The sequence below is a fragment of the Cololabis saira genome, chromosome 6 (assembly GCF_033807715.1).
Source record: "Cololabis saira isolate AMF1-May2022 chromosome 6, fColSai1.1, whole genome shotgun sequence".
Lineage (NCBI taxonomy): Eukaryota > Metazoa > Chordata > Actinopteri > Beloniformes > Belonidae > Cololabis > Cololabis saira.
Genome location: NC_084592.1, coordinates 825,213 through 852,211, shown reverse-complemented (window position 1 = coordinate 852,211; position 26,999 = coordinate 825,213). Strand labels below are relative to the sequence as shown.

Below are 26,999 nucleotides of genomic sequence, written 5' to 3'. Positions count from 1 at the left end.
GACTGCAACCATTGCAGCAATAATTAAAACAATGATAACAATTAAGTAAAATTACAAAACAACAAAAAACAGAAACAACCAGAAAAAAAATACTACCCAATAATAGTAATAAATAAATAAAATGAGACAAAAATAATTATCTCATACATCAACTTAAGGAGTAAAACTAAATAAAACAGTAACAACAATCATCATCATTTGTGAGTGTGTATGTGTATGTATGTGTTTCTGGCCGTGCCCTCGTCGTGTGCCTTCTACCTATTACTATATATTACTATATACTACTATATTTTTACTATATATTACTATATATTATTATATATTACTATATATTACTATGGGCTATCAGATGACATTTCAGTAGCCTCTTGAAACCCAGTTTTGTTTTTTCTTTGGTGATGGTTTCTGGCAGTGCATTCCATGATGACCTGGCTCGATACAACACAGTACTTTGCATAGAGTCCTTTTTTGCTTTAGGCAGTTGGTAACAACCTCTTGTGGCATGTCTGGTTTTATAAGTATGTGTGTCGGAACATAATGTGAGTTGATTATATAGACAGATGGGATGTTTTGACAATATAATTTTCCTTAAGAATACAAGGAGTGACATTGTCAGCCTCTCCGTGACTTTTGTCCAGGAGAGCTTGACATGCATCTCATTCACATTAGACCTTAATGTACATTTGAGAGCAAGCCGAGCTGCTCTATTTTGAGCCAGCTGCAGCTTTCCCAGGTCCCTCATATTTGCACCAGACCATATCACTGAGCAGTAGTCGAGGTTTGACAAGACAAGTGTCTCAATTACCTTTTTGGTCAGTTGTGGAGTTAAATACATTGAACATCTTCTTATAATTGATATGTTCTTCCCCATCTTAGCAACCACTGTATCTGTATGTCTTGTCCATGACAGATTGTTTGTCAAGATGACACCCAAGAGCTTTGTTTCTTTGACCTGCTCAACATTTACATTCTTTAACATCAAATTTAACTGGGGTTTAACACTCAGTGAATAATTTGTGCCAAAGATAATGCTTTTTGTTTTTTGTATATTTAAAGCGAGTCTGTTACTAGTTACCCATCTTACTACTGCAGTCAGTTCTTTATTTAGGATTTCACTGATTTCTCTCAGTGTGGGTGCATGTGCATATAATGTCGTGTCATCAGAAAACATAGACACTTTTGCTTTTTCCAGCGTCAGAGGAAAGTCATTCGTAAATATAGAGTAGAGTAAAGGACCTAATGAACTTCCTTGTGGAATTCCAGACTCAACATTTCTAATCTCTGAGAAGCTGCCATTAAAAAATACTCTTTGGGTTCTATTGTGTAGATAACTCTCCATCCATGCAGTCGTTGTTGGAGTGAAACCATACCACCTGAGTTTATTAATTAGCAGTCTGTGATCAATTACATCAAAGGCTGCACTGTAGTCCAATAGTACTGCTCCCACCAGATTTTTCCTGTCCATCTCTCTCAACCAATCTTCTGTCATTTGAGTAAGTGCTGTGGCTGTTGAGTGGTCCTCTCTATAAGCATGCTGGTATTCACTTATCAAATTATTCACAGTAAAATAATCTTGTATTTGATTGAAAACTATTTTTTCTAGGATTTTATTAAGAGCTGGTGTCAAAATTATTGGTCGGCTATTAGAGCCAGTGAAGGCATAAGCCATTCCCCCTCCTGTGCCCCCTACATGATTCACACGCACAGGTGTGAGGGGGTGGGGGGTCCGGGGCATGGGGGACACTGTCCCGTGTGGCCCGGTACTCCCCGCCCCACGGTTTTAATAACACCGTAGACACCGCACACTCAACATTTAATAAATACATATAACAAGGATACTTAGCGTCTTTTCCCTGTGCCTTCGGGTCGGGAAAAGGTCTCTCACTGTTGTTTGTGCCTACGAGCCGAACGGCAGTGCGGAGTACCCGGCCTTCTTGGGGTCCCTGGGAGGAGTACTGGATAGTGCTCCAACTGGGGACTTTCAACGCTCACGTGGGCAATGACAGTGATACCTGGAGAGGCTTGATTGGAAGGAATGGCCTCCCCGATCTGAACCTGAGTGGTGCTTTGTTGTTGGACTTCTGTGCTAGTCACGGTTTGTCCATAACGAACACCATGTTCAAACATAAGGGTGTCCATCAGTGCACGTGGCACCAGGACACCCTAGGCCGGAGGTCAATGATCGACTTTGTTGTCATTTCATCTGACCTTCGGCCGCATGTCTTGGACACTAGGGTGAAGAGAGGGGCTGAGCTGTCAACTGATCACCACCTGGTGGTGAGTTGGATGCGCTGGTGGAGGAGGAAGTTGGACAGACCGGGCAGACCCAAACGGATTGTGAGGATCTGTTGGGAACGTCTGGATAGTGGAACCTCGGATTCAGGAGGAACAATGCGGTTTTTGTCCCGGTCGTGGAACACTGGACCAGCGCTACACCCTCCGCAGGGTGCTCAAGGGTTCATGGGAAATTGCCCAACCAGTCTACATGTGCTTTGTCGATCTGGAGAAGGCATTTGACTGTGTCCCTCGTGCCATTCTGTGGGGGGCGCTCGGTGAGTATGGGGTCCGGGGCCCTCTATTAAGGGCTATCCGGTCTCTGTATGATCGGAGCAGGAGTTTGGTTCGCATTACCGGCAGTAAGTCTTGTTGTTAAGACTTGTTCCCGGCAGTGCTTTAAGTGGGCTGGTACGCAGCGGCACGGAGTACCCGCACTTCTCAATATTAGCCTCTGGCGTACCAGGACTTTTTACGGCATACCGGGACTTCTCATGAGCTCATAGTACTCTGTTCTCTCCTTGCGATTTGGCTATACAGTGGCGTCGCCATGACAACGCGACTGCCCCTCAGAAGACGTTCACTCAATAATATCATGTTGTTGGTCCTTCTAACTGCCCACATGTCAGTTTAATATTCTCATTTATTTATGTATTTTTTGGTTCCTACCTGCCCATTATTGTGCGGACGTATTGTTTGTATTTTTGTTTCTAGACGGTACCACTTTTATCAACACCACCTGGCAAAGCCTGGTAAGGGAGAGAACATACGGACGGTTGTTTCCACACGCAATAAGATTAATGTAAAGATAAATAGTAACAACACTAAATATACACAAAGAAGACGAAGACAGAAGAAAAGACAAGATTCAGCCCTTTTTGGTAGTGTGCAGCCTACGAGGTGTGTTAATTGTGTGTCTGTGTAATTACATTAAGCTACAAGCCTGAATTTGCACGTGTATTTACATGATTGCTTGTTCACCTTTATTTTCTTTAGTTCTCATGGGTCGGTCGGTGACCGGGAATAAACCCTGTTTTTAAAACGAACTCGGGTCTCATGCTTTCTACCGGGAGGAGCTACAGTCCTCCAAAATATGTGAATTTGGCCTTTTAAGTTTCACTACAATCAAATATTTAAGTCTAAAATAATAGACAGTCATTGTCAACTTTTTTTTATGATAGAAACAAACACAGGAGTATGTTATTTAATTGATTTACTTGTCAACTGCATAGCTCACTTCTCCAATTTTCTCCATGCCTTGTCTCCATATCTTATCTCTGTGTGTCTCTCATGTGTCTGTCCACAGGGAACTCCAGTTAGTGCCAGTTAGTTCGGTTGTGCATCAGCCTCTCTGCTACCTGAGGGCCACCCCCTGAAGACCTCCCTTGTGTACACATAATTTGTTTGGAAAATTCAATAAAACAATTTTCTTTTTAAAATTCAGGATCATGTCCTAGTATTTAAATATATAACTTAAATAAATAAATAAATTAAATATATAACATCTGCTGTTACCCACTGCCTAATTTACCTGACATCAGTTGAATAAGGGGAGTACCGGCACTTATTTTTGTCCACTTAAAGCACTGGTTCCCGGTGCATGTTGGACTCCGGCAGGGCTGCCCTTTGTCACCGGTCCTGTTCATAATTTTTATGGACAGGATTTCTAGGCGTAGCCAGGGAGGAGGGGATCCGGTTTTTGCTTTTTGCGGATGATGTTGTCCTGTTGGCTTAATCGGACCGGGACCTCCAGCATGTGCTGGGGCGGTTTGAGGCCGAGTGCGACGCGGCAGGGATGAGAATCAGCACCTCCAACACAGAGGCCATGGTTCTCCACCGGGAAAGGGTGGCGTGCCTTCTCCGGGTGGGGGGAGAAGTCCTGCCTCAGGTGGAGGAGTTCAAGTATCTCGGGGTCTTGTTCACGAGTGAGGGAATGATGGAGCGTGAGATTGATAGACGGATCGGTGCAGCGTCCGCAGTTATGCGGTCGGTGTACCGGACCGTCGTGGTGAAGAAGGAGCTGAGTCGAAAGGCGAAGCTCTCGATTTACCGGTCAATCTACGCACCTACCCTCACCTAGACACCCTTAGCTAATTATAGGCCAATTTCTAACCTTCCATTTGTATCTAAAATTCTGGAAAAGGCAGTTTCAAGCCAGTTATGTGACTATTTGTATAGAAATGATCTGTTTGAAGTCTTTCAGTCAGGGTTCAGAATGCATCATAGCACAGAGACAGCACTGGTTCGAGTCACGAATGACCTTCTTATGGCCTCAGATAAGGGATTAGTGTCCATATTGGTTCTACTGGACCTCAGTGCTGCTTTTGACACTGTAGATCATGGCATTTTACTGCACAGGTTAGAGCATGTTGTTGGGATTAAAGGGACAGCTCTACGTTGGTTTAAATCATATCTATCTGACAGGTTCCAGTTTGTTCATGTACATGAGGTTTCTTCAGAACAGTCAAGGGTCTGTTATGGTGTTCCGCAGGGTTCAGTGCTAGGGCCAATCTTGTTCAGTTTATACATGCAGCCGTTGGGAAGTATAATCCAGAATCACGGCATACACTTTCATTGCTATGCTGATGATACGCAGCTCTATTTGTCTATGAAGCCGGATGAGACAGAACCGTTGGTTAAACTTCAGGCATGTCTTAGGGATATCAAAGACTGGATGTCCAGAAATTTCTTGCTTCTAAATTCAGATAAAACAGAGGTTATCATTCTTGGTCCAGAGCATCTTAGGAAGGGACTAGATGGTGTTGCGATGGCTTCCAGTGCAACTGTGAGAAACCTTGGTGTTGTTTTCGATCAGGATTTGTCGTTTAAACCATATGTTAATCAGGTTTGTAAAATAGCGTTTTTCCATTTCCGTAATATTGCAAAAATTAGGAAAATCCTCTCGCAGAGTGATGCAGAAAAACTAGTTCATGCGTTTGTATCTTCTAGACTGGATTACTGTAATGTGTTGTTAGCAGGATGTCCAAGTAATTTGCTGAATAGGCTCCAGCTGATCCAGAATGCAGCAGCACGAGTGCTGACAGGAATCAGCAGGAGAGACCACGTCTCTCCAGTGTTAGCGTCGCTCCATTGGCTACCTGTAAAATTCAGAATTCAATTTAAAATTTTATTACTTGCATATAAAGCCCAAAACGGCTTAGCTCCGCAGTATTTACAAGATTTGATAGTGCCTTATGTTCCTTGCAGAGCTCTCCGCTCCCAGGGTGCAGGTTTACTCGTAGTTCCTACAGTATCTAAATGTAGATTTGGAGGGCGGGCGTTCTGCTATCAGGCACCATTACTTTGGAACCAACTTCCAATCTGGGTTAAGGAGGCTGACACCACCTCCACCTTTAAAACTAAACTTAAAACCTTTCTGTTTAGTAAAGCCTATAGTTAGTGTTTAGTAAACCTCTAGCTGGTGTTGGTAAATCTCTAGGTAGTGTAAACTCTAGTGTGTTAGAGTCAGTAGTCATAGTTGCAGCTATAGAACAAAACTATAATAGTTAGTCTCAAATATAGCTTCGCGGTAGATATGCTGCTATAGGCTTATGCTGCAGGGGGGCACCGACATGATCCGCTGGGCGGTGCCTCTCACCCTTCTTCTCCTCCCCTTTTCCCTGCCTCTCTTCTCCATTACCATTTTTATTTATTATAAATATCTCATAGCTATCATTTTTGTCCATCGTTCCTGTAGTTTCTTGTGCCGGCCCCCCTTTTTTCTCTTTTGTGCATGTTTGCAGGCTGGAGCCTCGGGAGCTGCGTTCTGGCCTGTGTTCCCGCCCCCCCCCCATCCCCGGTCATCCCGTTGCTGCTTCCACCTGTCTACGTGGATGTCTGCTGTTGCTGCTTCCGCCTGCCTGCACCCCCCCCTCTGGTCATCCCGCTGCTGCTTCCACATGACTGTTGTGTGCTGCTGACGCCCCCCCCCCACCTCTGGTCATCCCGCTGCTGCTTCCACCTGCCTGCTGTGTGCTGCTGACGTCCCTGACTCCCCCAGTCTGGCCTTCGGCAGGAGGGTCCCCCCTTATGAGCCTGGTCCTGCTCAAGGTTTCTTCCCTCCTAAAGGGGAGTTTTTCCTTGCCACTGTTTGGCTTAAGGCTTTTCTCCCACTATGGAAGTTTTTACCTGCCATTGTTTATATAATAATTGCTCGGGGGTTTATGTTTATGTTTATGTTTATGTTTATGTTTATGTTTCTGTGTATGTTTCTGTTCATGTTCTGGATCTCTGGAAAGCGTCTAGAGACAACATCTGTTGTATTAGACGCTATACAAATAAAATTTAATTTAATTGAATTGAACCTATGGTCATGAACTTTGGGTAGTGACCGAAAGGTCCTCCGCAGGGTGGCTGGACGCTCCCTTAGAGATGACTTCCCTCCGCAGGGTGGCTGGACGCTCCCTTAGAGATAGGGTGAGGAGTTCGGTCACCCGGGAGGAGCTTGGAGTCGAGCCGCTGCTCCTTCACATTGAGAAGAGTCAGCTGAGGTGGCTTGGGCATCTGTATCGGATGCCTCCTGGACGCCTCCCTAGGGAGGTGTTCCAGGCATGTCCCACCTCCCTAGGGAGGTGTTCCAGGCATGTCCCTCTGGGAGGAGACCCCGGGGAAGACCCAGGTCAGCTGGCAGCTGCCCTCGGAATGCCTCGGACTCCCCTCGGAAGACTCGGAAGAGCTGGAGGAAGTGTCTTGGGTAAAGGAAGTCTGGGCATCTCTGCTGAGACTGCTGCCCCCGCGACCCAGTTCCGGATAAGCGGCGGAAAATGGATGGATGGATGGATGGACAATACTACTACTACTACTACCACTACCACTACCACTACTACTACTACTACTAATAATAATAATAATAATAATTAAAGCTGCAAACAGCGATGAACAGGCCCTCGCATCCTGCACGTTCAGGTGTGCTGCAGTGGAAGCGTTTGTATGACTTGCATGTAGATTCTTCAGGCCTGGACACTAGCGGATGACACCACCCACGACTCTTTATATCAAACCATTCAAAAGTTATGGCAGAAAGTAGGAACCATCAGATATCGACCAATCAGAAGAAGGGGCGGGGCTAAGTCATGTCAATGAAGGTCAGGTAGTCAAAACCAAGTCAGATGACACCATCCACAACTCTCTATGTCAAACCATTCAAAAGTTATGGCAGAAAATAGGGACTATCAAATATCGACCAATCAGAAGAAGGGCTAATTTGCACCAATTATGTTCAAGGACTCAAAACCGAGTCCGATTACACCACCAACGAGTCTTTATGTCAAACCATTCAAAAGTGACTGAGAAAAGTAATGCGCATCTTCGCAGGATTCAGACGCACATTTTGATGTATAACACACCAGGGTGCACGTTACGGTTCGGGCGAAGAAGCGGCCGAAGAAATGGCATAAATTGCAGAAAAATTACATGATTAATTCAAAATGGCCGTCTTCCTGTTGGGTTTCGGCCATGGCGCCAAGAGACTTTTCTTTAAGTTGCGAGATGATACAGGTGTGTACCGATTTCCGTGCTTGTACGTCAAACCGTATTGTGGGGCTTGAGGCACAAAGTTTTCTAGGGGGCGCTGTTGAGCCATTAGGCCACGCCCATTAATGCAAACTATTAAATATCACATTTTTCACCAGGCCTGGCTTTCGTGCAAAATTTGGTGACTTTTGGGGGGCGTTTAGGGGGGAAAAAAGGCCCTCATTTCGTCAGAAAAAGAAAAACGGAGAACGAGGAAAAAAATTCCGACAGATACAATAGGGCCTTCGCACTGTAAGTGCTCAGGCCCTAAAAATGTAGCAGTATCAGCAGTTTTAACATTTATTTTGTAAATGTTGGCCCGACCTGGATCCACCGCCGTCAGAAGATTGTAATAAAAACATATAAAAAGTATCAATGTTCGTCAGCACCACATCCACCGACTGCAATGATGTCGATGTTACAGATGTTAAAAAAATAACTGAACGTTTTCAGCACGTTTTCATAGATTTATGATGGTTTCATGAAAAGGTGGTTTCTGTTGGCTCCTTTGTGTTCCTTGGATTTGTTTCATTTGTCTGCTTATGCACTTTTTCTACTAACCTTCACATCTGTCCTCATGTGTCCTGTCTCATTAGTGTTTTAGAAAAGTCCTCTGTAGTAGGACTCCTTCCAGGGAGTTTTGAAGAGAGGACTGGCTGTTTGCTGGTCACAGAAGCCAGGCGAGAGCTGATAGTTGGTCTATGGCATAAAAAAGCTTTTATTTCCTGAAGCTCTGCAGCTGAGCCCACCACGGCTGCATGTTGGCCTCAGGAAATGTTTCTATTTAAGCATTGCACATTATTTACTCTGCACAGACATCTCCCTGCCATCCCCCTCCTGATGGTCATGTTCTTAACATAACATTGTCATTCATTATCTATATCTGTTTTCTGATTCTGATTTGGGGTGGATCAGGTGGACGTCCTTAATAATAATACTGTCATTTAGCAGATGCTTTTATCCAAAGCAACTTACATCTGAGAGAACAAACACACAGGGAGCAATTAGGATTAAGGGCCTTGCTCAGGGGCCCAAGGTGGTTCATCTTGGTTGCCGTTCTGGGGCTTGAACCTGGGTCCTCCAGACTCAACCCCTCCTCTGTAGCCACTAGACTGGCACTGCCCTTGAGTCCATCCACCTCTCTTCAGGTGGACAGGAGGAGTTCACCAGGACTGGTCATCTGTGTTCCGTCAGGCAAGCAATTAAAAACATGTTCTTATTACAAATGTGGCCTGGGCTCAAGGAGAAAATGCTCTTTGAGGGGGAAAGAGAGAGGGGATCCTACAACATCAGACAGGTTATTTTGTCACAATAACAAACAAACAATTAAAGCTGCATGCAGCGAGGAACGGGCCCTCGCACCATTGTGCACGTTCAGGCGTGCTGCAGTGGAAGCTTGTATGACTTGCATGTAGATTCTTCAATTCAATTCAATTCAATTCAATTCAATTCAATTTTATTTATATAGCGTCTAATACAACAGATGTTGTCTCTAGACGCTTTCCAGAGATCCAGAACATGAACATGAACATAAACATAAACATAAACCCCCGAGCAATTATTATATAAACAATGGCATGTAAAAACTCCCCTAGTGGGAGAAAAGCCTTAAGCCAAACAGTGGCAAGGAAAAACTCCCCTTTAGGAGGGAAGAAACCTTGAGCAGGACCAGGCTCATAAGGGGGGACCCTCCTGCCGAAGGCCAGACTGGGGGAGTCAGGGACGTCGACAGCACACAGCAGGCAGGTGGAAGCAGCAGCGGGATGACCAGAGGTGGGGGGGGGCGTCAGCAGCACACAACAGTCATGTGGAAGCAGCAGCGGGATGACCAGGGGGGGGGGGCGTCAGCAGCACACAACAGTCATGTGGAGCAGCAGCGGGATGCCCAGAGGGGGGGGGGGGGGGGGGGGGTTGCAGGCAGGCGGAAGCAGCAACAGCAGACATCCACTTCAGGCCTGGACATTTAGCGGATGACACCAGCCACAAGTCTGTATGTCAAACCATTCAAAAGTTATTGCAGAAAATAGGAACTATCACATATCGACCAATCAGAAGAAGGGGCGGGGCTAATTCAGGCCAATGAAGGTCAAGTATTCAATACCGAGTCTGATGACACCACCCAGGACTCTTTATGTCAAACCATTCAAAAGGTATGCCAGAAAATAGGGACTATCAAATATTGACCAATCAGAAAAAGGGGCGGGGCTAATTCAGGCCAATGAAAGTCAAGTACTCAATACCGAGTCCGATGACACCACCCACATGTCTTTATCACAACCCATTCAAAAGTTATGGCAGAGAATAGGGACTATCAAATATTGACCAATCAGAAGAAGGGACGGGGCTAATTTGCACCAATTATGTTCAAGGACTCAAAACCAGGTCCGATGACACCACCCACAACTCTTTATATCAAACCATTAGAAAGTTATGGCAGAAAGTAGGGACTATCAAATATGGACCAATCAGATCCATACTGACTGAGAAAAGTAATGCGCGTCATTGCAGGATCGAGACGCACATTTTGATGTATAACACACCTGGGTGCACGTTACGGTTCGGGCCGCGTTAACTGCGGAAGGAATGGCATACATTTCGACAAAATTACACGATTCATTCAAAATGGCCTACTTCCTGTTCGGTTTCGGCCATGGCGCCAGGAGACTTTTCTTTAAGTTGCAACATGATACAGGGGTGTACCGATTTTCGTGCATCTACATCAAACCGTATTGTGGAGCTTCAGGCACAAAGTTTTCTAGGGGGCGCTGTTGAGCCATTAGGTCACGCCCATTAATGCAAACCATTAAATATTAAATTTTTCGCCAGGGCATGTTTAGCAGTGCAAAAGGCCCTCATTTTGTCAGAAAAATAAGAAAGAGAAAAAAATCAAAATAATTAAAGCTGCAAGCAGCGGTGAACGGGCCTTCGCTCTTGCAATTTGCACCAATTAAGGTCAAGGACTCAGAACTAAGTCGGATGACACCACCCACGACTCTTTATATCAAACCATTCAAAAGTTATGGGAGAAAATAGCAACTATCAAATATCGACCAATCAGAAAAGGGGGCAGGGCAAATTCACACCAATTATGGTCAAGGAATTCAAAACCATGTCCGATGAGACCACCCGTGAGTCTTTATGTCAAACCATTCAAAAGCTTTGGCCGAAAATAGGAACTATGAAATATCAACCAATCAGAAGAAAGGGGTGGGGCTAATTTGCACCAATGAAGTTCAAGTACTCAAAACCGAGTCCGATGACACCCACCCACGACTCTCTATATCAAACCATTCAAAAGTTATAACAGAAAATAGGGACAACTAATCAGAAGAAGGGGCGGGGCTAATTCAGGCCAATGAAGGTCAAGGACTCAATACCGAGTCCGATGATACCACCCCAGACTCTCTATGTCAAACCATTCAAAGATTTTAGCAGAAAATAGGGACAACCAATCAGAAGAAGGGGCGGGGCTATTTTAGGCCAATGAAGGTCAAGGACTCAATACAGCGTCCGATGACACCACCCACGACTCTCTATGTCAAAACATTCAAAAGAAAAATGTTCTAGGGGGCGCTGTTGAGCCGTTAGGGTTCAAATCCCATCCTCGTCGTGCTTTTTTTTCCTGTGCTTTGAGGTGTTTCTTGGACTTACTATGCGATGGTGGTATCCCAGCATAGGCGGCCTTACCTATGTTTCAACCGTTTCAGTTGAAACGGGCCCCGGCCACCAGGGGGCCCCCAACTGACTGACAAAAAAATAAATGCGCAAGGAAGACACAATAATAAATCACTACCCGCCATTAAACTAACCAGCTAACATCCAAGAAAAATGAAACGAACATACCAGAGTGGTGCTGAAAAGCGAAAATTATCAGATATAAAAAAGAAAGCTGTGAGTAGTGTTACCGGCCAGCCCGGTCCCCTTTAAGGCGGTGTGTGTGTTCGGGTGTGTGTGTGTGAGAGACGTAGTGGGTGCAGCTGAGGAGAGAGAGGGAGATGCAGGTGTGCGCGTGTGGAAGACCGGAACACGTGTTCAGTTACTTTTCAGTGTGTCCTCCGTTAGCTTTCAGTTGTCGGCCCTCACGTGTTTTGTTTGCTCTTTACAAGTTTGTAATAAATGTGCGACGTTGCATGGACAGTATTTTTCCTCCGTCCTTTTTTCCTTCACTTTCCCCGGACTCCTAGACAACTGCCAGTTACCAGCAACGAGCCAGAAACCTATTTAAATACCAGCTCTCCCAACTACGGTTCGGAGATAGGACTGGAAATTAAGAAAGGTAACAGTAGTCTTCCGAAAGTGAGCTCTTTCTTTGGTCCAGCATCTGCACCGACTACAGCAGCGGCTGCCGCCCACTCTAATAACACCAACGCAGTAAACGCATGCATGCGTCACGCATGGATGCATTTACTGCGTTCTTTCAGCTTATAATGCGTCACGGACGCAGGACACATAGCTGGCAAATATAGTAATAAATAGGGCCCCATATTAAATATTGAAACGGGCCCCCTGATGCCAAAGGCCGCCACTGTATCCCAGCATGGCCTGATGCTGTCTTTGCTTCAAATAACCTAAGTTGCTCATTAGCATTACCTGTAAGCTACATTTTGTTTATATAGTAAAGCATCAATACAAAACAAGCTAGGTGCTTTCCAGAGACCAATCGCATGACCCCCAAAAAACTGTCAAATAAACACTGGCAAGGAACAACCCCCCTTTCAGAGAGAAGACCTACCTGCTGAAAAACAGGTGGCTGGAGCAAGAAGAGTGAAACAGAAAAGAAAGGATGAAGAAGAGGGAAAGGTGAGGGAAAGGTGAGACACCGATATGTTGTCAAAGGTAAAACAAGTGCAGATATATTAGTATTAATGAACCATTAACAGGAGAACTAACAGTTCTATGTAAATATGACTGTTAGTTGTTGGACTACAGAGACCACTATATAAACAGGTGTAGACAGCACACATTGATGTCTAGTTGAACTGCATCATCGATGACTAGTTTAATAATGACTAGTTAACTAAGTAATCGTTGAATTGGGACTAGTTGAGTAAGGACTAATTGAATAAAGACGAGTTGAATGAGGGTTAGTTGAGTATGGACTTGTTGAATGAGTTTTAGATGAGCAAGGACGAGTTAAATGAGGGTGAGATGAATGAGGGCTATTTGATAAGGAGTAGTTGAATGATGGCGAGTTGAATAGGCACTAATTGAATTAGCAGTAATTGATTAGGGACTAGATTAATGAGCACTAGACGAGGTGGCCGAGTGGTTAAGGCGATGGATTGTGCTCTGCACGCATGGGTTCAAATCCCATCCTCGTCGTGCTTGCTTTTCCTGTGCTTTGAGGTGTTCCTTGGACTTACTATGCGGTGGTGGTATCCCAGCATGGCTGGATGCTGTCTTTGCTTCAAATAACCTAAGGTGCTCATTAGCATTACCTATAAGCTACATTTTGTTTATATAGTAAAACATCAATACAATACAAGCTAGGTGCTTTCCAGAGACCAATCGCATGACCCCCAAAAAACTGTCAAATAAACACTGGCAAGGAACAACCCCCCTTTCAGAGAGAAGACCTACCTGCTGAAAAACAGGTGGCTGGAGCAAGAAGAGTGAAACAGAAAAGAAAGGATGAAAAAGAGGGAAAGGTGAGACACCGATATGTTGTCAAAGGTAAAACAAGTGCAGATATATTAGTATTAATGAACCATTAACAGGAGAACTAACAGTTCTATCTAAATATGACTGTTAGTTGTTGGACTACCAAGACCACTATATAAACAGGTGTAGACAGCACACATTGATGTCTAGTTGAACTGCATCATCGATGACTAGTTTAATGAGGACTAGTTGAATAATGCTAGTTAAATAAGTAATCGTTGAATTGGGACTAGTTGAGTAAGGACTAATTGAATAAAGACGAGTTGAATAAGGGCTAGTTGAGTATGGACTTGTTGAATGAGTTTTAGATGAGCAAGGACAAGTTAAATGAGGGTGAGATGAATGAGGGCTATTTGATAAGGAGTAGTTGAATGATGATGAGTTGAATAGGCACTAATTGAAGTAGCAGTAATTGATTCTAAACTTGTTAACTATTTCATAATAGGAAAACTATCCTGGTGAAACAACATTTAAAATTGTCTTCAGAAACCCTGATTGTCATCTTCTGTCCTGGATAACTTTTTGAACCGACAGAAGCAGCGTCGGGATGGCCGAGTGGTCTAAGGCACCAGACTCAAGGACTGACTATTTCCTTCCTCTACACTGAGGTTTCTGGTCTCCCTGTGGAGGCGTGGGTTCAAATCACACTTCTGACAACATTTTTAACACACATGCAGCCAAATGAAGGGTAAAATTATTCTTGGTGGATGTTGGAGCATCAATTTATAATTGATATAATTTAACTTAAAGTTTTATTTATGTCATTGTCATATTCATTTACTTAATTGAATATTTCATAATTTGAGTATTTATTTATCTATCTATCTAACTTCGAATGAATTTCCATTCCACATTGTTACGACACCTGAAAATTGTCAGGATGGCCGAGCAGTCGAAGGCGCTGCGTTCAGGCTGGGGAACAATCGACCAGGTGAAATGGTGGAAGAAGGGGAGAAGGGGGGAGAAGGGGGGGAGAAGAAAAGAAAGGGAGAAAGAGAAAGGGGATGAAAAAAGAGAGAAAAAAGAAAAAAGCACGGCTTTTCCAAGCACATCCTTCTGATAAATACCACTGTTCATTGTCTTTGCATGTTTTTGAAAATACAGGTTGGGATTTGAACCCGTGCATGTGTGAAAGGCTGTGGATTTCAAGAACACGTGACCCCACAGGCTAAAAATGATGTCTCCACAACAACTTGTCCATCCTGGGGGCGCTGAGAATACTTTTTATGCAACTGTTAAATGGAATTGAATCAACAAATGAAATGGATCTAAATGAATCCAAATAGCCTATTTTATCATTTATTGTATTATGTTTTATATGGACCTGTGTCTGCAATAAAGTTGTTAATTAATTATCAATTGCTGATAACATTTGTTTAGTTACCTTTTCATGTACCAAGTTGATTGAATGAAATAAACACAATTAAGCAATATCACATAAGAAAGTGGGGATATAGGGCCAACATAGTAACTAGGGATATATAGTGTTATTATATTCATCCATTAGCCTACAATAATGTCTACATTTCATTTATTAACAATATCATTACACGTGTTACATTTGCACATAAGCAAAAGGCCAACAAGCACATTTGTAGAAGGTTTTTTAATTTTTCAGAAGTTGCACACAAAACTGCAATATACAACAATATACATAATAAATAGTAATAATGTAATATACATTTACAAAGGCTTAGGCTGCTTGGGATATGTGGCTTTCATCTCTTCCTTCCATTGCTCTTTTGTTTGTGGTTCAGTGAATGGGCATAGACCCTGCCACGCCACTGGCTGTGCCCTGTTTCCTGATTGCGAAACTGTCCACACTTTTTACATGTATTTCCCTCAACAGTCCTTTGGTATGAGCGTTTTGTATGATAAGAGGGTGCTGTGGCAGGTTGTGGAGTTGTTAGGACCATGGGTTGTGGGGTCGTGCCTGGTGGAGCTGTGAGCACAAACTGATACACTAATGGGGAAAGTGCTGAGGGAGTTTGGGGAGGAGGAATGGGAGGGGCTGAGAAAGCAGGGCCTGGGGGGCCTGGAGGAGCTACAAACAGCTGCCTTGTCGCATGGCCTTTAGGCTTGAAGGCCCGTGGTGCCTGCTGCCTTGTCTTTGCCTGGCCTACTGTGCTCTCTGGTAGGTGGTACTGATGCTCCTGATGGGCTGGGAGGGGTTCTGCCCGCAGCTGTCTTGCAGCAAGAAGAGGCTCTTCAGCAACAAATATGGCTGGTGGGACCGTGGTGCCTTGTAGCAGCACAGACAGCTCCTGTCCCTTACTCCTGCTGTGGAACCAGCTTATCAGAGTGCTCTGGTTGACCTCCACAAGCTGGATTTGAGTCTCTTGCATCACCCTAGCATTGCCCACTACGCGCTGTTGGATACGCCTGTAAGCCTGCAAAACCTGTGACCACGATGACTCAGTCTCAGGCTTTTTCTTTTTCCTCTTTGGGGAAGGGAAGAGAATGCAGAGACTGATGAAAATGCACTCTACCAGACGACAACAATTTGGCCACTGAGCAGGGGCACTAGATGCGCCAAGTAAGCAGCGTGTGGTGCTCTCCACTCCTGGTGTCGCTGAGGGCTTTTTTGGCGTCCTGAAACGTCCAGTCAAGAGTCGCTCCTGATGCCTCGCTGCATACACCACCCGGGACTTGTCTCTGCTGTCCAGACTTTCCCACAGGTGTATAATGGTGTCTGCCTGCTTTTTGCTGAGACAGAGAGAGGTCTCATTCCATAGCTCTACCAGGTACTCTGCCAGCCTGTCAACGTGCTGGTATCCTGGCACATTGTGGTCATCAACGGCCTGCAGAAATAGTTACACAATATAGATTAATATCAAACATTACACAGAAAATATCAGTGAAATAACATAAAACTTTTAAGGAATTTAATTAATGATGATCCCTGACATTGAGGTTATTTTAATAAAATAAATTCTGTATGCAAAGTCATACAAAATGCATGACTGTGTCATAAAAGCATCACTTACCATATCCTCATCCTCAGACAGACTAACATGCTGAGGGTTGCTGGATGCCAAGCTGGAGCTACTAGTTGCCTGGGTGGATGTGGCAGGAGCTTGATGTGCAAGGGGGGTGCCAGCTACTCTTGGTGGTGCCAGGGGTGTGCCAGGTACTGCCAGAGGTGTGCCAGGTACTGCCAGGGGTGTGCCAGGTACTGCCAGAGGTGTGCCAGGTACTGCCAGGGGTGTGCCAGGTACTGCCAGGGGTGTGCCAGGTACTGCCAGGGGTGTGCCAGGTACTGCCAGGGGTGTGCCAGGTACTGCCAGAGGTGTGCCAGGTACTGCCAGGGGTGTGCCAGGTACTGCCAGGGGTGTGCCAGGTACTGCCAGGGGAGGCTGGGTGCTGGTGGTGGTGGTGCCAAGAGAGCAACGTGGGTCCAGGGCTGCCTGGTGACATGGGTCCATAAGAAAAGGTCTCCAGCACCGACAAGGAGCTGCTGCGCCCGCGAGTAGCAGGAGAAACTGGATCCTCTCTCAACTCCGAGTCTGGCACTGTGGGGTCCTCTGCCATGTCTGCAACGCCCTCATCTTCCTCCAGCGCCTCCACATCATGTTCCTCAACTAACTGGCCAGTCTCCATTGAGTCAGGGTTCATATCCTGCAGAGCCTTGCCAGTCTGCTGGAACAGATACTGAACCCCTATGAGCTCACCTGAAAGTAGAAATATGATGAGTTGGGCACAATAAAGGGAAATTCCTTAAGCAGTTCAATGAAATAAAATTCCTAGGCAAGACAGATGCAGTATTTGAGTATTTCATAGTAATATTAATGTCATGCATGTCAAATGTAATATAATGACTGCACAATGGACACAGTTCAAGTAATAAGTTCACAATAAATACTGAAAACTCGTCATTAATGTTTTACAGCATTCTTACCAGTGTAAGGGGCGGGAGGAGTAAACTCACCACCTTTCTGCCAAACAGCCGTTGATAGTTTTGGTTGACACAGTGCACCAGGTCACTGGAGTAGCACCTCAGGGCAGATGGCTCTTGGGAGAGTGCAGCAACACGCCGGTCCTGGTTCCATCTGTGAAGCCCTTCCAGCAGGTAAGCCTGAAAATTCAGGCTGTTGGCACTGGTCCCTGAATGTACATTGAAATATCATAAATGACACATTATCGATTAGAATGTGGGACACTTTTAAGCTACGAAGAATATAACACTTGTCAGACACAAACCTGGAATGAAGCGAGCTAAGTGCAGATGAAATGACTCCAAGGATGTGGAGCCTCTCGCACACCTGTACACAGGGAGCCACACTCCTCCTTTCGTTAGCTCGCCTGTCTTGGTGTAGAGTTGAACACTGGTTGGGTCCTGGATGCACTTGACATGCTTTCTTTGAACTCGCCAAATGTGCTCCATTCGCTCTGAGTCGAAACAACGGTACGCCCGTGGAGTCCTTGCCTTGTTGACCAAAGAGCAATTGCAACAGCTCCTACAACAGCTGCACTGTGGTTTCCTCTCCCCTTGTCCTCCGCCGGCAGTGAAGTGCCAACTCATTCTTGTGGATATGCCTAGACCGACAGACAGAATAAATAAGTATAAGACACAGTACCATTGCGATAAAACCAGTGTTTGTGTATATGTAATATACCTGTCCACATTGTCGGTAGGGATGTCTTGCGATTGAAGCTGCTGTTTCTTTGCCAGCCGCAGCAGTGCCAAATCAGATGCATCCCACTCAAAAATGCATGCAGAGAGGCGTTGCATGAAAAGTGGGTACAACTGATGGGCATCGGTGCTTGAGAAGCTTAGATTTGCCCTCAATGGTTCCTTAGATTTATTTGAAAGGACCTGGGGCCTCATTTATAAAGGTTGCTTGCGCACAAAACAGGGCTTGAAAGATCCGCAAGCCACTTTCTACGCAAAGGTTGGGATTTAAAAAGAAAAAGCTAACTGAAAAATGTGCGTATCTTTACGCCAACCCTGACCCTCCCGTAGGAAGTTACTTAAGATCTGGGGAACTGGCGACGCAGGCGGTGAGGTGGTGTAATGAAGCCAGATTCATGTCATACTTTTAATGTCATCACATATCAGACTCAGCGTCAGTCAGGACTCTGGTGCTTCTGCTGCAGCCGCGGTGCAGGACACACCGGGAACCTCCTCTTCACCCACCGCGACAACCGTAGAGTGACTGAGGACAGAACAAATGAGTGCCGGGCCGCGTTAAAACGACGCAGAGCCTACGCCATAGGGTTACGCCGTAGGGTTACGCCATAGGTTGCGCGGCGACGCACACTGTACGGTGCGCGTCGCCACGTAACCTACGCCGTAGGCTCTGCATCGATTTAATGCGGAACCATAAATCAGCCTTGAGCAGCACTGAGGGGAGAGGGGAGGAGGGAGGAGGGGGAGTGGGGCTGCCGTGCCGTTTTCGCATCGCCTTCGCACAGGGTGTCTTGATGATTTGCAGGCTGAGCATACTGTTAGTTTTTAAACTGTAAAAAGTGGGGGGGACAAAAACATGATTTTGAGAAGTGGGGGGGACATGTCCCCCCTGTCCCCAGTGGAAATTGCGCCCTTGCGCCTCACGGCGTTTAGCGCAGCAACGACATGCCAATCACTCGCTTTATTTTATCCTATTTATATACGTTTTTTCTACTTTTACTGTGACCACCAAATAATTTGGTTTTCCTGCCTCCACCTCATCCACAACATCTCCATCTCAGTCTCCGTGAAATTTAGTGGCACAGTGGCTCAACACGTCTCAGTCATCCTGACGCAGCAGAAACAGGCTGCAGGAAGCCGCTGTGCATGCTCAGCAGGCTCATTTATATGCAAATACAGTCATGAACTACTTTGCATTGCCCATTTATGGTATGAAGTGGGCGTGTAGAGGGCGGGATATGAGGCGAATTCACCTGCGCAACCTTCCAGCTGGACTGTGATTTATAAAGCGAACATTGCGTGCAAGTGTTCATGCACACGGTTTTATAAATCCAGATTTTTTTTTGTACCCGGTATTTTCGGCTTTTGGGTTTACGTGCACTTTTAGTATGAATCTTACACACTCTTTTATAAATGAGGCCCCTGGACACCTCTGCTAAGTCATATTGAGTCTTTGACATCTCTATGTTGATGTGCTGACTGAGCCCCCCTTCCCCATTTATTTTTTATTCATTATTTTATTTTTTTATTTTTTTTCTTCTTATTATTATTTTTTATTTATTTATTTTTTCCTCTTTATACTTGGTTGTTTTTCTTGTCTATGGGTTTTGTGAGTGCTGGGGTGGGGATGGGAATGTGCGAGGGATAGAAAAAAGGTGTGGAAAAATGGAAGGAGGGAAGTATTTCCTGTTATATTGCTGTACTACTGTTCTATGTTGTGAAACTACTTCCAATAAAAAAATCATTAAAAAAACATAATAAACTCACAGCTCTTCAAGGAACACAACAGAACTACAGCATGTTACTCTGTTGTCTTTTACAGCTTAAATTGGAGGAAATGCCATCAATGTTTGTTTTTTTTTCACTTCCTTTTGTAAGTTCCTTGTTAGGATGAACGGTTTTTCATCGTTGGCTGTGATGTGCGTGGATTTGGGCGTACACACAGTTTTGAACATCCAAACAACTTTTTTGTGCGTACGCAAGATTTCCACACAGGGATTCACAATGAAATCCACACACTTTTTTTTAAGCCCCTGGGGCCTCATTTAAAATCATACTAAAGTCATACTAAAGGTGCACGTACACCCAAAAGCCGAAAATGCCGGGCGCAAAAAAAAATCCGGATCAATAAAACCATGTGCACGCAGACTTGCACGCAATGTTCTCTTTATAGATAGATAGATAGATAGATAGACTTTATTAATAGACTCAGGGTCCATTTAAAAAAGACAAACACACATACAAATTTTAAAAAAGACAATCATGCCAGTGTTTCCACATTGCTGATTGATATCTCACAGCACTCAGTCCAGGATTGGTCAACAGCATTAAAACAGAGTTTTGTGTGTCATTCAGTCGACAAATGAATCTATACATTAGTTTTCTCAAAAGAGCGTGAAAAGTGTTTATACGCATTTGGCAGAATAACTCACTCGCACTACACCACCTGGGTTTTCCCAACAAAATACGTAGGCAATCATTATAGGCAACCTGCAGTTTGCGGATGCTTGCCTTTTTGAATTTAACCCACAAGGGGGCAGTGTAGAGTGGGGTACAGTATGCTCTGAAGAGATTCATTTTAACTTCTTCAGAACACCAGGAAAATTTACTTTTCAGCACATTTGCTTGTGTATATAAAACACGCCGTTGCCTATACATATCCTCATCATCCGAAAAATCATCAGTGATGATGTGGCCCAAATACTTGGCAGTGTGACAAAAAGGTAACACATTCCCTGACAAATAAAATGATGGGAACACCAGTTCCTTATCACCATTAGTTCTAAAAATCATAACAGAGCTCTTTTTAGCATTATAGCTAACATTGAATTCCACCCCATATTCAGAACATATATTGAGCAGCTCCTGAAACCCAGCACTAGAAGGCGAAATGATTGCCAGATCATCCGCATACATAAGATGATTAATGATAGTATTTCCTATCACACAACCTGTTTTACAGCTTTTCAACTGGTCTGATAGAGCATCCATATACACATTAAATAGGCAGGGGGAAAGTAAGCCGCCCTGACGGACTCCATTACTCACCCCAAATGGAGCAGAGACTACATCCCCCCATTTTATTTGCATGCACTGATTGGCATACCAAAAAACCAGAATCCTAAAGCCGGAAATATACTCTACGCACGTAACCTGCGTAGCCTGCGTAGCCTGCTTTGTGTCTGTTCATGCTCCACTGCGTACGTCGCGTACCACCCGAGTAGAGCCTGTCATACCGATGGTGACCGATAGGGGGCAGTAAGCAGAGCAACAGTTGGAAAAGCTACTTATATTAAGTAGCAGAAGTAGTAGCAGCAGCAGCGGTAGCAGATTAGAAAAACGAACACTTTTACAGGACAATATTGGATGATGTAGGAGATTATAACATCGTGTGAATGTGTATGAGTGTGTATGAATGTTTGTGGTGGTCGGAGGGGCCGTTTGGCGCGATATGGCAGCCACGCTCCCGTCAGTCTGCAGGGCAGCTGCGGCTACAGACGGAGCTACCACCGGGGAGGATGTGTGTGAATGAATAATGATCTCTGTAAAGCTCTGGGTGCCTAGAAGGAAGCTAAAGAAAACCATAACATTATTATTATTATTATTACTCTTTTTTTAATGTGTATTACTTATTTATATTACTGTTTTACCCCCTTCCCTGTGTGTGTGTGTGTGTACTTCTGCTACGTGAGTTTCCCCGTTGAGGGAGTAATAAAGGACTATTTTATCTTATCTTATTATTATTGCTTATTATCAAAAGTGGATAGTCTTTCCAGACTAATTTATCCAGCATTCTCCTCACCCATCTCAACAAGAATGACGAAACAATAAATCCAGTTAATTTTAGGTTCATATGGAGAAGTAGATGTCAATATATAAGAAAGATTAACATGGTCAAAAAATGTATTGTTCCTAATATGATTCCAAGTCATTCAATAGTATTTTTATTGAAAAACAGAGTATTTAAAATAAAATAAGTCCCGTCAATTGACTCCTGGCTCCCGGCTCCGCTTCCTCCCGGCTCCGGGAGGCACCGAGGCTCGGCGCGTGCCGGGGCTCGGTCGCCGGGGCTCGGTCGCCGGGGCTCGGTCGCCGGGGCTCGGTCGCCGGGGCTCGGCGGCCGGGGCTCGGCGGCCGGGGCTCGCCATCCGCGGTACTCCCGGGGACTCTAGTGCCGCAGCACCAGTGAGTATTTTGACCGGAGAGATTATAAAATACCGGACTTCGGCATATTTTACCGGACAACGGAAACCCTGGGGGGAAGTTAAATATTGCATAAATATATGCACGGGGAACTTTCTCCAGGGGAGAGCAGCATAATCGTGCCAGCCGGGATCAGACCGGGAACAGCGATACTAGCGGCCAGAGCGAGAACTGCAGGTCGCGTACGCGTTCAGTGTCTTTTTGAGAACGTGCACGTCGACGCGTCAAATGTACGCAGGATACGCAGGATACGCGAGACGTGACGTCACGCGTATCCTGCGTCTCGCGTACGCGTTCTGAACTGCAAGTATAAACGCGGCTTAAGGATACTGTCAGGCACGCCCCTCTGACTCAATTTTAAAAACAGTTTATGATGGTTTATGCGATCAAATGCCTTGGATGCGTCTATAAACCCAATTAAAACAGAAGAATGATGTCTTCTATATCTATCAGCAATCTCTTTTAAAGCATAAATACAAAGATCAGTGCCATGTTTAGCCTTAAATCCAAACTGGTTATCAGAAGTGTGTACATAAGCAGACACTCTGTTCAATAAAATACTCTCTAAAACTTTGGACAGCACACTGGCTAAAGCAATTGGTCGGTAGTTGTCCATGCTGCCCACCTTGCCAGCTTTATTCTTAATGACAGGGACCAGAGTTACAGATAACAGAGTCTGGTAGGACTCCATGGGTCATAAAACCAGTAAAACAAATGGCTAAAAGAATTGCTGCTCTTGGGCTCGCATATTTAAAATGTTCTGCTAAAATTTTATCTGAGCCACATGCCTTGTTGTCAGTTAACTGTGCAATAGCTAGTAGCACCTCTTTGGCGGTGATTTGCACATTATCACCACTGGGAATCTTACCTAAAATGTAGGGGTCACTTTTAACACAATTAAAAAGCTCAGAATAGTGCTGCCTCCACAGTTCAGCTATATTGTCACAACCGGAAACCCCCTCTATGGTACAAGGTAGTGATGTATTGTCCCTGTTAATAGCTTTCACCCCTTTCCAGAACCCAGTGACATCGTTACCAAGGAGCTTTTCAGCCATGGAATCTGCTCTCATCAATTGCTCATTTCTATTGACATAACGAACTGCATATTTATATCTAGCAGTAGTGGCTTTTTTGTAATCAAGAACAGATCCTTCTCTTGGTCTGCCTGCCTGGACCCAAGCCCTACATGCACGCTTGGCTTCTGCATGATGGTGAGACACATGTTTGTTCCACCCTGGCTTAATAGTGTGTCTTCTCTCAGAGTTGGTACAGTACTTTTTACTGGCCTCATATACAGACCCCACAATACCATCATATAAGGCACAGAGATCCTCAAAATGAGATTTCAGGTTACAATTTACATCAGTGCACAGGACAGCGTCTTTGGGCAGATGGAGACTACTCAAGAGATCATCAGTGTTTCCATAGTATAAAAGCTTATCCTCATATGTGAGTTTAGACCAGTCAATTTTATTATTCGAGGAGTTTTTCACCTGCTGAGCCAGCTCAGGGAGACTATCACAATCCAATGTCATGACAAAAGGAATATGATCAGAGGTAGATGCCTCATAGACAATCTCTATTGTTCTTATAATACCATGTGCATCTGCAGTGCTAATGCAATGGTCAAGCCATGATGTGGTATGCCAGGCCTCACTTATGTAAGAGAAACTGTCTGCAGGCAAAAACATTTGAGTGGATACAGTTAGATAATGTTCTTCACAGAACTGCAACATATGATTTGCAAACAAAGAACTTTTATCTGATATGTCAGCATTCATATCACCAACTACAAAGACACTTGTGGCTTGGTTCTCAGAAATAAAAGAATTTATAAAAGCAAGTCGATTTAAATATTCATCCTCGTTTGCCAATGCTTCATATGGTGTATAAACATTAAGGATGCTAAATTCCTTATCATTCATTTTTATGAGAACAGCAATACACCAGTCAGCTTCAAGCCTGATGACTTTTATCATCGAGTCCAACTTTTTGTGCCAGAGGATGGCCACGCCCCCTGCTATTCTCCCTCTCACAATCCCCAGGGAAAGATCTGTTGTGGATTCACCAGCCCCGTGAAAATTGTCATTAAAAGAGTTCAGTTTCCCCAAGTCTTGCTTTAGTAACAGCGTTTTTTTGGAGGCATAGGATGTCACATTTTTTCAGCAAGTTATCCACAACTGAACGCCGGCATTTATCTCCTGCATTATTGCCGAGGCGCAGCCCGCGACAGTTATATGATCCAACCCGCATAAATGTTAAATGTTATTAGCTGGGCAGCACTGCCGCAGCCCCATTTGGCCCAACAGTAAGCCTGGCTCTGCCAGCACCCATTTGCCCTGCTTTGCGTGGTTCATAGAAGCGTCTCACAACGCAACCTTCAGGCCAGAGCTCTGGGTTATACATCTCCATGACGTCATTACACTCAGCACATACTTTGAACGAGCTGTATCGGGTGCCCACAGTGTCAATACGCTCACATTTAACATCATGGCCAAGTTGTTTAGTCAAGTAGTCGGACAAAGTATCTGCATCGAGGTCTGGTGTAAATCTGGTAGCAAAAACACTCACCAACTTCGTACGAACCACTTTTATATTCCCTTGTGCAGCGGTGCCAATGAATGGTTTAGACGCCATCCGATCAGATTTTCCACCATGCTGCTTCATGGAAACAGGTTGATCCTCGCCGATCTTTCTCCGAGGTCGCTTTTGTTTCACAACCCGGCTCCAATGTGGCGTGTTGACTACAGATCCTCCTGGGCTCACGCCGCCTTTCACGGTCCCTGACTCCGCAGACAGGCCCGCACAGGTGAAGTCACCGGCTGCAGCCAGGCCAGTGGCGCGCGCGTCCTGCGCCAACGCCGTGCCATCCTCCCCAGCTGGGCCGTTACGCACAGCGCTGGTGCCGGCTGGCTCAGTGTTACTCGGCGCCGACCGCCCTCCATTGTGACTCGGCTCCAGTCTGCGCTCCACGGTGGCAACTTTGCTGTCTATGGTCGCAACCACCATGCGTAAATCCTCGCCGACATCTGCCTGAAGTTTCACTGCGTGCCTTAGCGCGCAAACTTCACTGTGCAGTCGCTCCATTTTGCTCAGCAGGTTGGACACATCCAGGTTGTTAAAAGACACAGGCGGTAGCTCATCGAGATAGTGGGAGACAAACCGAGGAATATTATCTCCACATTCATTCAATACCTTTAGGCACAGTTTGATGTTATTGGCATCCTTTTGATTGCCTTTGTGGCTCACGCACCTTTGCTTGGTATCAGGACAGAGTTCAAAAAGCACCTTCTTTGAGGACTCGATCCACTCAGAGTCAAAGGCATTTGCGGCTAGAAGGACTATTTCATCCTGGGTCATCGTTTTAATTTTGACCGCGAGAAAGTTGAGAAACTCGTCCTCTACAATAACTTGATCATCAGTCTTGTAGATTGTCGGTTTTAATCGTGGCCGCTGGCTCAAACCAGGAGCTGCTGACCCGCGATGCACGCCATCCTCCATCTTCCTTTATAAATCACAGTCCCGCTGGAAGGTTGCTCCGCTGAATCCGCCTCATATCCCGCCCTCTACACGCCCACTTCATACCATATATGGTATGTTTTTGCATATGAATGAGCCTACTGAGCATGCGCAGTGGCTTCCTGCAGCCTGTTTGGCTTCAGGATGAATGAGAAGTATCCAGCCACCGTGCCACTGAATTTCACTGAGATCTGAGATCGAGATGTTGAGGATGAGGTGGAGGACAGGAAAACGACATTATTTTGTGGTCACAGTAAAAGTAGAAAAATAAATAGTATAAAATACAGCGAGTGAGTGGCAGCACGCCGTTGCTGCGCGGAACGCCGTGAGTCCCCCGGCGCAACAGTGGGGACATGCCCCCCGTATTTTCAAAATCATGTTTTTGTCCCCCCCACTTTTTACAGTTTAAAAACTAACGGTAGGATCAGCCATTAATTGCAAATCATTGACACACCCTGTGCGAAGACGATGCGAGAACAGCCCCGCTTCACCCCCTGCTCCCCCTCCTCCTCTCCCGTCTCCCCTCAGTGCTGCTCAGGGCTGATTTATGGTTCCGCGTCACACCGACGCAGAGCCTACGCCGTAGGTGCTTGTCACCGCGTACCCTACACCGTAGGCTCTGCGTTGTTTTAACGTGGGACCCTAATTTAGGCTTACACCCGCACCTAAAGGTTTCACGCGCGCGTAAAACGCATTATATATATAAAAAAATCTGTGTCCCTTTAGGGATGAAATGAGGGGCTCCGTGGAGCCTCTAAACGCTCTACGAAGTCCCTCATTTGTTCTGTCCTAAAGCGGTGGGCGTGAGGAGGTTCCCGGCGTGTCACCGCGGCTGCAGCAGCAGCAGCAGAGTCCTGACTGACGCTGGGCTTCACACACAGAGGGACACGATCAGCGCTATTTTATTATAAGTCTGATATATGTTGTGATATGTGATGACATTATTAAGAGTATGACATGAATCTGGCTTAATTTCACCACCTCACAGCCTGCGTCGCCAGTTCCCCTTGTCTTAAGTAAATTCTTACGGGAGGGTCCTGGTTGCCGTAAAGATAAGTCAGATTTTTCGGTTAGTTTTTTCTTTTTAGATCCGAGGCTTTGCGTAGATGGCGGCTTCCGCAACTTTCAGGCGCTTTTTCTGCGCAAGCAAGCTTTATAGATGAGGCCCCTGTTGTTAAAGGGATCACGGTGGATCAGAGAC

The 26,999-nt window shown here is 45.1% G+C and overlaps 1 non-coding gene across 1 annotated transcript; it reads left to right on the top strand.

Moving 5' to 3' along the window:
- Positions 1–13,987: 13,987 nt before the first annotated feature.
- On the top strand, positions 13,988–14,102 carry trnal-caa (transfer RNA leucine (anticodon CAA)). The gene is made up of 2 exons: positions 13,988–14,025; positions 14,057–14,102. It is a non-coding gene; the product is annotated as a tRNA-Leu (tRNA).
- The last annotated feature ends 12,897 nt before the right edge of the window (positions 14,103–26,999 follow it).